Below are 11,190 nucleotides of genomic sequence, written 5' to 3' on the forward strand. Positions count from 1 at the left end.
TGTCACTCAGTTTTAGGGAGTTGAGATCTAGAGGCTGGAGACAGAATGCAGGAAGCGGGGGAGGTGGGCAGATACAGGTTTTGCAGCACTTGCCTAGCCCCTCTCTGTGGTGTGACGAATCCCTCAGGCCCAGCGCCCCCAGGAGTGCACATGCCTCCTTCCTCCTTCGGGCCAGGCCTGGACTCCCCCTAAAAGAGTCCCCCAGGCCTGGACTCCCCCTAAAAGAAGGCTCTGAACCCTGAACCCCAGCTGTTCTGTGAGAGCAGCAGCTCCAGGTCCTACTTGGTTGCTTCCACCTGAGTGGCCTCAGGGTGAATCACTTAGTGTCTCTGGGCCTCAGTGTCTTTATCTGTGTATGTGGCTCTTGGTGCCATCACCTGGTGGTGTCATCCTAAGGGGCTGAGCATGTTAGGTGCCTGGTGCAGTGTCTGACTTGGTTTAGTCACCTAGGTGAGGGAGCTGATACTGTTTCTCTGTTAAAGATGAGGAAAAGGGGCTTCCCTGGTGGTGCAGTGGTTGAGAGTCCGCCTGCCGATGCAGGGGACACAGGTTCGTGCCCCAGTCCGGGAAGATCCCACATGCCGCGAAGCGGCTGGGCCCGTGAGCCATGGCCGCTGAGCCTGTGCGTCCGGAGCCTGTGTTCCGCAACGGGAGAAGCCACGGCAGTGAGAGGCCCGCGTACTGAAGGAAAAAAAAAAAAAAAAAAAAAGGTGAGGAAAAGAGTGAGGGAGGTTGTCCTTACCTGAGGCCTTGCAGCTGGAAGGAGCAGAGAGTGGATTTTAATCCTATTAGTGGGTAATAGACCTGCAGGTGAAGTTCAGCATGGAGGGACTGGATCTCATTCAATCTAATGAGCAACCCTACTTAACAAATCAAGTGTTCAGTGTCTTTTGGCATCATCTTTATAAGGGTTATCTCTTTGTAAGGACTTTATCTTTGGACCATAACAGAAGCAGGAGGACAGCAGCAACTCTTATCATATGCTCATCCTGTGCCAGGTATTATACCATTTAATAGATGAGTCTAAGGTTTAGCCAGGGTAAGTAGCTGGCCGCCGCACAGCTGACCTCAGAGCCTTTGCTTTTCTTAGGAGGCAACACTGCGCCCACTGCAGGGAGGAGAGGGGACTGTGAAAATCCCTGCCGAGCTCTTTCCTTCCTGGCTGAGCACTGCTGCTTATGGAGATGGTCTCTGTCTGTTCTGTTCTGTATGGTAGCCACAGCCACATGTGGCTAGTGAGCACCTAATGCGTGGGTGGTACACCAAGGAATTCACTTTAAAATTTCTATTTAATTTTAATGCCTACCTGAATTGGACAGCGTGCTTCCAGGGCCTCATCGTTTGTGCTTTGGGTAAGAGCTGGGGCCTGTGCTGTGTTTTTCCACATGGGGAGTTGGGTAGCATGGGGGTGCAGAGTACGGCCCCTGTCCCCTCCCAGCGACCCTCAAATCTTGACCCCTCCCCTGTCACACAGCCTGGTTTCTCTGATATCTCTGGGCCCCGTGAGCCATGTCAGCTCCATTCACGAGGTCTTGTCTCATGGAGAAGAAAGGCTTCTTCTCATTTCTTAAGTACAGGTTGGTGAATGCGAAATCCTCTGAGCCTCCCCCCAAATGAAAAAGATAAACGGATGGCCAGAAAGAAAGGGAGGGAGGGAGAGAGGGAGGGAGGGAGGAAGGAAGGAAGGAAGGAAGGAAGGAAGGAAGGAAGGAAGGAAAGAAAGAAAGAAAGAAAGAAAGAAAGAAAGAAAGAAAGAAAGAAAGAAAGGGGTGGACCAATGTCCTGAACTCGGCTCTCCCACCTCAGAGGCATAGGCGTGACTCTCGGCTGGAGCACCAAGACCCTGTCATCCACACGGCTCAGAATAAAAGGGAGAAAGAAAGAAAGAAGAAAGAAAAAGAAAGAAAGGAGGGAGGGAGGGAGGGAGGGAGGGAGGGAGGAAGGAAGAAAAGTATTTCATATGCAGGGGTTTTGGAGTTCAAATCTATATAGCTCTGTTTCTGAGATGTTTGTCCTTGAACGCATCACATCAAATATTGCTGACAATCTGTCAGACTTGCTGTCCTCTATAAAGTGAAGACAAGCCCTACCCTACTGAAGGGTTAAATAATGCCTGAAGGGAAGTTGCTGGGTTCATCGTAGACACTGAACACATGTAAGTCCCCTCCCTGCTTTTCTTGGGGGTTGGGGGCGGAGGCAGTTACTCCCCTGGATGAGTTTGTAGATATTTAACTGTGGTTTTCACAGATGGTATTTTTTGCCAAAGATAGTCTTCCTTTTAGTGTGAGCAATTACCAGACAACATTGCATAATTTTGCACATTTCTGAAAGCTCCCTAGGGGGAGGCAGGAAGAAATTGGTTGTAGAACAAAATCCCACACTTGTAGAAGGAGAGGCACACTTTGGAAGAGGTGCTTGGGTTGGAACTCACAACCAGGTTTACAACCTGCCTGAACTTCTCCGAATCCCTCTGTATTGTGGTTGCAGACTGGGGAGGGGAGGGATCAAAATACAGATTTGTGTGTGTGCGCGAAATCGCCTTTAGGAAGCAGTGCTCTTTTGGTATGGAGAACTTACTCAGAACTAAGAATCACAAGCTCCCAGAGACATCACCAGACAGAGAAATGTTGATGAGATTAATAATCAGAAAATATACCTCATATTCAAATATGTGGGGGAAAAATGTTCTTGGCAGGTAATCAAGATGGTGTTAAACTGTCCTGTTGCTATTTTATATCTCCTAGAGCATCTCCCACTCTACCCACCTCATCCCACAGCAACCTGCTCCAGGACCCAGGAGCAACTTCATACTCCACCCTTTTGGAAAATATTTACGTGGCAGGAGGCATAGCCATGGTCACGTCCTTTGATCGGGTCATTTTACTCTTGGAAATTTATTTACAGATACATGGTCATTTTTAATAACAATGTTAATATATTTATGTAATAATAATTTTTAATATCATTAATTAAATGGCATGGGAGAGGCTTAGGAAACATGGTGTATCCACAGAGTCAAATAGCGTAGAGCTGTGAAGAATGATCCTGCAGGCTCTGTAGAAAAATGGACAAGCCTTGCCATGATGAAGAAAAGGAGCATTTTTTGTCAGCCTTGCACAACTAGAAAAGGCACAAAAACTAGAACTTGGGGTAAAATGGGAAGCATTTGTATTGGGGCAGTAGGAACGGTTTTTGTTTTTCCTGTGCTCCATTGCTTTTTCAATTAAACAGTAAAAAAATGAAAATAAAAGTAGATTGATTTAGCCTGAAGAGCACTCGAACTATTGAGAGCAATCAGATGTGGAGTGGATCGTGGGGCCTCTGTGTACTGAAGCCAGTGGAGAGGAGAGGATTATTTCCTCTCTCATGCCTTTCTGGGAGATTCAGAGCAGGGGTGTGCAACTCTTTACCCCAGTCAAGTCCACCAGTCGTATTTTTCATGCTCTCAGAGCACTGGAGTCCAGCCTCCCAGGACAGAGAGGATGTGCAGGACTCTTTTTAAACTTTTATGTATTTATTTTATTCTAATTAATTAATTAATGGCTGCATTGGGTCTGTTGCTTCACGCGGCTTTCTCTAGTTGCAGCAAGCAGGGACTACTCTTCGTTGTGGTGCTCGGGCTTCTCATCACAGTGGCTTCTCCTGTTGCGGAGCACGGGCTCTAGGTGCGTGGGCTTCAGTAGTTATGGCACGTGGGCTCAGTAGTTGTGGCTCGCCGGTCTAGAGCACAGGCTCAGTAGTTGGGGCGCACGGACTTAGTTGCTCCGTGGCATGTGAGATCTTCCCAGACCAGGGCTCGAACCTGTGTTCCCTGCATATTGGCAGGCAGATTCTTAACCACTGCGCCACCAAGGAAGTTTTGTGCAGGACTCTTGAGTTTTCATTGCAGTCAGTGCAGCCATAACTGTGGCCCTGTTAAAGCCCCGGCATCATCCGTGCCCCCTGCTTTTCTCCACCTTAGTACGTCCAGTCTATTTGTAAGTCCTGGTGACTCTACTACCAGAATGTATATTCTCCCTTCATCCTCTTTTCTCCATCTCTTGTCCAAGCCTGGCCATCACCCTCTTGGAACACTTACCTCTTGCCCCTTCCAAACCAATATCAGATCACATTATTCGCTTAAGATCCCATGTGATTAGAACAGACATCCCCTCTCCTTATTGTCATGATCTACAGGTGCTATGTGACTTGGACCCTTCTTTCCTTTCTCATCTCACTTTATACTTCCCTCTCCCTCATTCATGACTGTGCACATGTGCTACCCAGATCTGTGACCTCAGATTCCTTCAGGCTTCTGTAAAGAGCCCCATCCCCTCCCTGCTGTCACACTGCCTGCCTCCAAACTACATGTGTTCATGGCACACATAGGAAATAGGGCGTCCAGGCAGGGCACTGGGAAACTAGAAGTGGGAGTGGGGGGACGAGCAGTACATTTCTCCAGTATAGTTATGAGAAAAGTAAAGTGTAAAGTGTTAGGGAATGTATTAAATATTGAACTTCTGTTGACTTTCCAAGTAACATTATTGATTTTCGTAAAAGGGAGCACTGTGTACATGAACATAGCTTTTTTATGTTAGGTGGGTTTTTTTGTTTGTTTTTGCTTGACTTTGATAATCACCATGGAGAAATTCAGTTTGCATGCAGAGATGATAAAACTTAGAACCATTTTTTAGTAAACCGTAATTTATAAGAGTTGGTATCTAAAGAATCCAGGTTCTTTCCTCTTTTCACTTATATGTAATGTTGAATTACAGTAATGCAAATGGATTTTAGTTTCATTCAAACTTTATTTCAAGCACTTTGAAGTAATGAAGAACTCTAATTTACTCTAGTGGTGTGCCCATAAATGTTTCACAGCTGGCTCCAGGAAAAAAAAAAAAAGTATGCCTATACACACATAATTTATAAATTACACTGATAGAAAGGATAGGTAGCAGACAATTTATGAATAATAATGAAACACAACACTTTATTGTCAATTTGATGTAGTCAGTTGTTTCTCACAGACTGCTTTCCTTGTTTTTTGCTGAACTTTTGTATCTATAATCAGCTTATGAGTGTAGTCCTGACATGAATGTTGACTGATAATTTTTATGTTAATGAGTCAAGTAATGTCTTAGTGAATCAGAAAAGAGTTTTCAAATACTGGAAGAATATTTCCTCATCGTTTGTGCTATTCCTAATGTAACAGCTACAGGCATGACACACTTTTAAGTTTAATCTGCATAATCAATATTTTCTTAAGTCAAAACCCCAGGGGTTGGTGAACTATTTCTGTAAAGGGCCAGATAGTAAATATTTTCAGCTTTATAGACCATACAGTCTCTGTCACAACTCTGCCTTTATGCATAGCACAGAAGCAGCTATAGACAATTTGTAAACAAATGAATGTGGCTGTATTCCAGTAAAACTGTATATTCACTTCACCTCAATAAAAAATATATAAAATGAAATTTTAAAACTCTTTACAAAAACAGGCATTGGGCTGGATACAGCCCAGGAGTCTACAGAGGCCACCAACCTGACAATAAATCAAGCCCTGATTTGTAGTGTTTACCAATTTCCATGGTATAAATATTTCCACTATGTCTGATTTCAAGCTGCTAACATGATGTCTGTCACCAAATGTGGAGTTGGGAAGAGATGCCTCAGTAGTACACCATTTTCATCATGAAGATATAGTAGTCATGAATAAACTCAGAAACCTAGATAATAGTAAATGTGAGAAAATAAGTAGGAAGTGATGAGTTTTGAGTATTTCATCACCTTTGTTTTCAGTATAACTTATTGTATACAGTTTCTGTCATTGCATTTTCTTTAAGTTAAAAAATCTTTTATACTTTTTTAAAAAATTGAAGTATAGTTAATTTACAATGTGTTAGTTTCAATTGTACAGCAAAGTGGTTCAGTTATATATATATGTATATATATATATCCGTTTTCATATTCTTTTTCATTATATGTTATTACAGGATATTGAGTATAGTTCCCTGTGCTATGCAGTAGGTCCTTGTTGTTTACCTATTTTTTGTATAGTAGTGTGTATATATTAATCCCAAACTTCTAATTTATCCCTCCTCCCCTTTCCCCTTTGGTGACCATAAGTTTGTTTTCTATGTCTGTGAGTCTTTCTGTTTTGTAAATAAGTTAATTTGCATCGGTTTTTTTTAGATTCCACATGTAAGTGATATCATATGATATTTAAATTTCTCAGCCATTTTATATATATATAACACTGAATCACTTTGCTGTATACCTAAAATTAACACAACATTGTAAATCAACTGTACATCAATTAAAAATATATATATGTATCCAAATGAAGATGCCCTTGAGAAGTAAAAGGGAGTGCTAAAAGTAAATTACATTAAACAATGTTTGACCACAAATGGTTTATTAAAAAGCAATAAAAATTCCATTTAAAAACTATTTTTAATAAAATTCTAAAACTTTGTTTAAAAGATGAAAAATCCAGGACACCTGCTAAAATGGATAGGATGCCAAGTTAACTAGGACAGTGGTCACCCCAGACCTCAGGAATATGGCAGTAGAAGTAAGGCAGAGGTAGTGTCCATCCTTGCTGTTCAGAGGAACATCTCAAGTGATATTTATTTCAACCAGAAACTTCGTCAAATGAAATGTAAGTCATTCCTGCTCCTTGGGCACTATGTCTGCTTATGCGTGTTGGTGCCTTTGTTTTTCAGGAACTAAACATAAAGCTTACAAGCACCAACTCTGGAGCCAGACTGCCTGCACCTGATCCTGGCTCCGTCCCTTATTATCTGTGCGGCCTTGGGCAGGTTACCTAACATCTTGGAGTGTCACTGCCCTTATACAGAAAACGAGGGAAGTAATAATACCTATCTCGCGAGGTTGTTTTGAAGATTAAATGAGTTAATACACCTCACAGGTCTAGAACAGCACCTGGCACACGGGCCTGCTTGCGCAGTTTCAGTGCTATTAGTGTCTACCATGTACCTGACACTGAGGTATAAATAGAGGTGATTTGTGAGCTGGGTAGAGCTCAAGGATTTGTGTCGTTTCTTAGAACAGTATTTTTAAAACTGGAATTAGCCACAGAAATACAAATGGAGGTTTTCTATAAAAACCCAGTTATGTGACTTTTCTAGAAAATTTAGAATGCTGCCAGGCAGGAGATAACTAGCTGCCCACAGCAGCCTTCAGGTGGTCAGTCCCAACCTTATCATTGCATTTTTAACAATGGCTGTGTTTAACATCTGGTTCCCAAGATTCCTGAAAGCTTCACCACAGGCTCTCATGGGCTGGTGTGAGCTGGCTCCAGCACACTCTTGGGCAGAGTCCCTACCCCTGTCCTGCTTGGATCTGGGCTGTAGGCCACAGGCTCCTTGTCCAAGATGGCATCAGTGCCTTTGCAGCTGGCTGCTGGGATGGTTCTCTTGGCTCGAGTGTCATGGAGGCCATCCTTGGAGCCCCTTATGGGTGCACGATGAGCCAGCTGTTCTGAAGGTGGGGTGGGGCCAGAAGTCTGCTCCAGACCCTTTGCTGCCCCAGGTTCTCTCTGGGGCTCCAAGCTGAGGCGACCACCCCTCCTGGCCCAGGCTCCGGAGGAAGCCTTCCTCTAGCATGTCACATTGGTGATTTTCTTCGTAGCTTTCAGTACAGTCACCTTGTCCTGTTTGATTGTCTGTCACCTGCCTTCCCCGCCCTGAATGTAGGTCCCTCCAGCTCCCTCTGCTCCCTGAGTTCCTCCTCAGCACATATACATTTTTATTTTCCTGGTAAATACATAGCTGGTGAATGAACTCTGGTGTCTTTTCTTTGTTGGCTGCAGCTGTTTCAGTGTGCAGTCTGAATGGTTTTGGCTCCTGCATCCAAGGTTTTCCTGATGTTGGAGACAGCCATTCCCTCTCAGTGTGTGCGGGGTGCCCTTCTCCTTGGAAACCGCAGCTCTGTCTTCTGGCTGTGTTCTCCTTGCAGATCTCAGAGTCACTCTTGGTAACCACCACTGGGCTGTAAAAATTGCTCTGGGTTTCAGCAAGGCTAATGCCATATTTGCTTCTATCCACACCCCCTACCCCCAACCCTGTGCCATTGTGTCCCTGCAGGGCTGTTAGAGCCCTCCCCAGGTGGAGTGACAGTCGCGTTAATCCTTGCCTGTCTTCCCAACAGCCTCTGAGTTAGAGCCAGCAGGCAGGGGACCCAGTTCTCTCCCATCTCTGTGCAAGGAGGCGGTCAGCAGTTGTGAGCAGAGCGGCCTCAGTGCCCCTCCTGGAGGGTTGTGTGCACTGGGTTCTCTCTCCCTTCCCTGCTAGTGGAGTCAAGGGATAGATGACAAGGGCAGGATAACAGCCCCGACATCTGAGGGCAGTTTGCCAGACAGGTGGGCCCACCTCTCGGGGACCCTGTGCAGGGTACATCAGATTCAGCCCTGCTTTCTTCCTCCCCTTCGTGATGGGGTCATTGCATAGTGTAAGGTGAGAGTGAAAAGTAGGTGAGGCAGAACCAGTTGCCATAAAAGTATTTGGACCCTTAGGACAGAGTTTAACACCTGAGAATTTATTTCTGAGGGAAAAATGAGAGAAGGAAGTCATATGTATGGAGATGATCACTGCAAGATTGGTTGCAGTAGGGGAACCCGGAAGGAAATGGGATGCCCAGCAGTTGGAGAAGGTCAAGGAAATGATGCCTTAATGGGACGTTTGGCTGTTAAACAAGATCATTATGAAGATTATGTAACAACAGGAAGAAGTGTTCAATGAAAAAAAAAAAACAACAGTATCTGTGATGCAATTTCAACTACGTAATTGTTGCAGGCTCTGGACAAAAGCAGGAAAGTCAGCCAGAGAAACGTGGCCATGGCTTAGGCTCGGGGGGCTTGAGGGGCTCAGGGGAGACAGTGCTGCAGAGCTTGGCCTCTGGGGTCAGACCTGAGCCATGATGTTGTTATCTGCCTCTTGGGACTGTTGTGGTTCAAGAGTGACAAAGGTAGTGGCCTAGAAGATATTTTCAGAGAAAAGGAAGACCAAAGTGGGTGGAGGAGAACTCGAGATATTTAGGGTGAAGAGCTTGGGCACCATGAAGCCTCAGGTCCCCATGGGTGAGCCCGGTCAGCACTGTGTTAGGTCAGACATGGTCAGTCTGCGTAAAAAGTTACGGGACCGTATGTGGGCACACTCAGACAAAGAGCCCGTCACAAGTTGGCCAGGAGGTGGGCTCAGGTCCACCATTTCGGGGTTGAAATCAGGGTCCAAAGAAGACATGCCTACCTGGGCTAGTGTGAGTGTATTTATTTGGAGGTGAGAGAAAAGGGGGCTTGCCTGCTCCGAGGGTCCTGCCCCACCTCCGAGGGTGGGGAGGGATGGAGTCAGCCAGTGGTACCTAGACACCCTCACTGCCTTTGAGATGCAGAAGTGCCGTCAGGTGGGTCCAGAGGTGGCACCTGGGCCTCAGATGCAGATGTGGAGCTGCCTGGGGGTGGGACTGCTCAGGCAGCGAAGTGGAGTGAGAGAAGGAAAGGGTCTCGGGTTGTGCTTTGAAGAGCTCCAAGAGGAGGAAGATGAGCGTGTGGAGGGATGTCAGGATTTTCTCAGGGTCCGAGAGATGAGACGAGGCAGGGCTGACAGGTCCTTGGCTTTGGTGAAAAGTTGCCTGGGCAGAGCAGTTTTGGTGCGGTGACAGGTAGGGATGAGGTAGAGCTCCTTTTTAATTTCCTTTTTAATGTTAATGTAGGTTTTAGTAAAAACTTACGCTCTGTTTCCTCACCTAGTTGCCATGGTCAGTCGTGTTTGGTATCCACCTGTATGGTGATTATGAAAAGGGGCAAAAACAGACCTTTAAAAAAGTTTCAAAAAATAGGTTTAAAATAGTGAGAAAGTAATGTTAGAAAATGATACACCGAAGGAAATACAGTAAAAAGGGAAATCCTCTGTGTTCCCAGTGCTCCTCATTGTTCTCTGCCTGGTATGTTTAAAGTAAAGGAAAGTTGCTGTGGTGCTTCTCCTGGAACCCAGCTGGGGTCCCGCCTTGCCTTGGACGTTTGATGACCGGGACCTCGTGTCTCGCTGCAGGACTGTCCTGCGATATTTAGCCATGGGGCAGGCTCTTGTCCTCAGGATCAATTTTGCCACCCCTTGCCCTGTGGGATGCAGGTGGTTTGGGGTGAGGCAGGCAGTGCCGATGGGGGTCCACGCCAGCCCAGTGGGGGCTGCTATTAGGTGTCAGGCTTTCCCAGGGTCCCCACCAGGGAAGGTTGGGAGGAAGCGGCTGATTTGGCTTTTGGTAGCAAGTGACCTCGGGAGCCGTGGTGGTCCTCCCTCACCTTCCACCAGCAACCTTCCACTCATCCGCCATGCCAAGCAGTGCTGCCGCCTATGGATCACGCTGTCACTGAATTACCATGGTGGATTGTGATGTGTGGTTTCCCCCATTGCTTTAATGTTGCCTCCACAAAAATCTCACCTGGCTTTCCTTCCTCCTGCTTTATGTAACCCATCGGAATCATTTCAGGGTGGCCAAGAAGGTAATTTGGAGAAAGTATTTGTGGTTGTGGTGACGTCTAGGACCACTGTGTTGAAAATGGGAGACTCTCTCCAAAGCCATTGGGCCCTGCTGAGCAAACGTGTTTGCCTGGAGCAGTATCAGAGCCTGTGCCACCCTGGTCACAGCCCTCTCCTGCCCTTGCCTCAGCTTTCCCTCTGCCGGCCGCCCAGCCATGGTACCCTTGGCCTTGTCTTCCATGGGGGTTGTGTGAGGGGCACTGAGAGTCACCTCCCTGTTCCCATGACCCTGTGGGTTGGCCAGTACAGGTGACAGCTGGAAACGTACAAGGCCTGTTTGCTCTCAAGATACTTACTTGGTGACTGCACATCCTGACTTGCTGCAGAGGGAGACCCCTGAGATGTTTATAATATTGGAGTAAACATGGTGCCCAGCAACCAAGGACAGTAAGATGGGGCTTCATTTATCTATCCGTCCTTCATTCATTCATTCATTCATTCACTCACACTTGAGAGTAGTAAGGGTCTAGCTCAGCTGTCTTGAGGGAAGTCAGGATTTCAGACACTTTCAGTCACAGAAGCTTAATACATTGCAGAAAACCATGAAGAGTGAGGGGGGAAAAGAAGCTGTCAGATGCTTTGAGGCTGTTTTTCATGTCAGGAGGATGGAGACAGGTTATCGCTCACACCAACTGTTTGAGGGGAGAACAGA

This window comes from Physeter macrocephalus, chromosome 2, assembly GCF_002837175.3.
Source record: "Physeter macrocephalus isolate SW-GA chromosome 2, ASM283717v5, whole genome shotgun sequence".
Lineage (NCBI taxonomy): Eukaryota > Metazoa > Chordata > Mammalia > Artiodactyla > Physeteridae > Physeter > Physeter macrocephalus.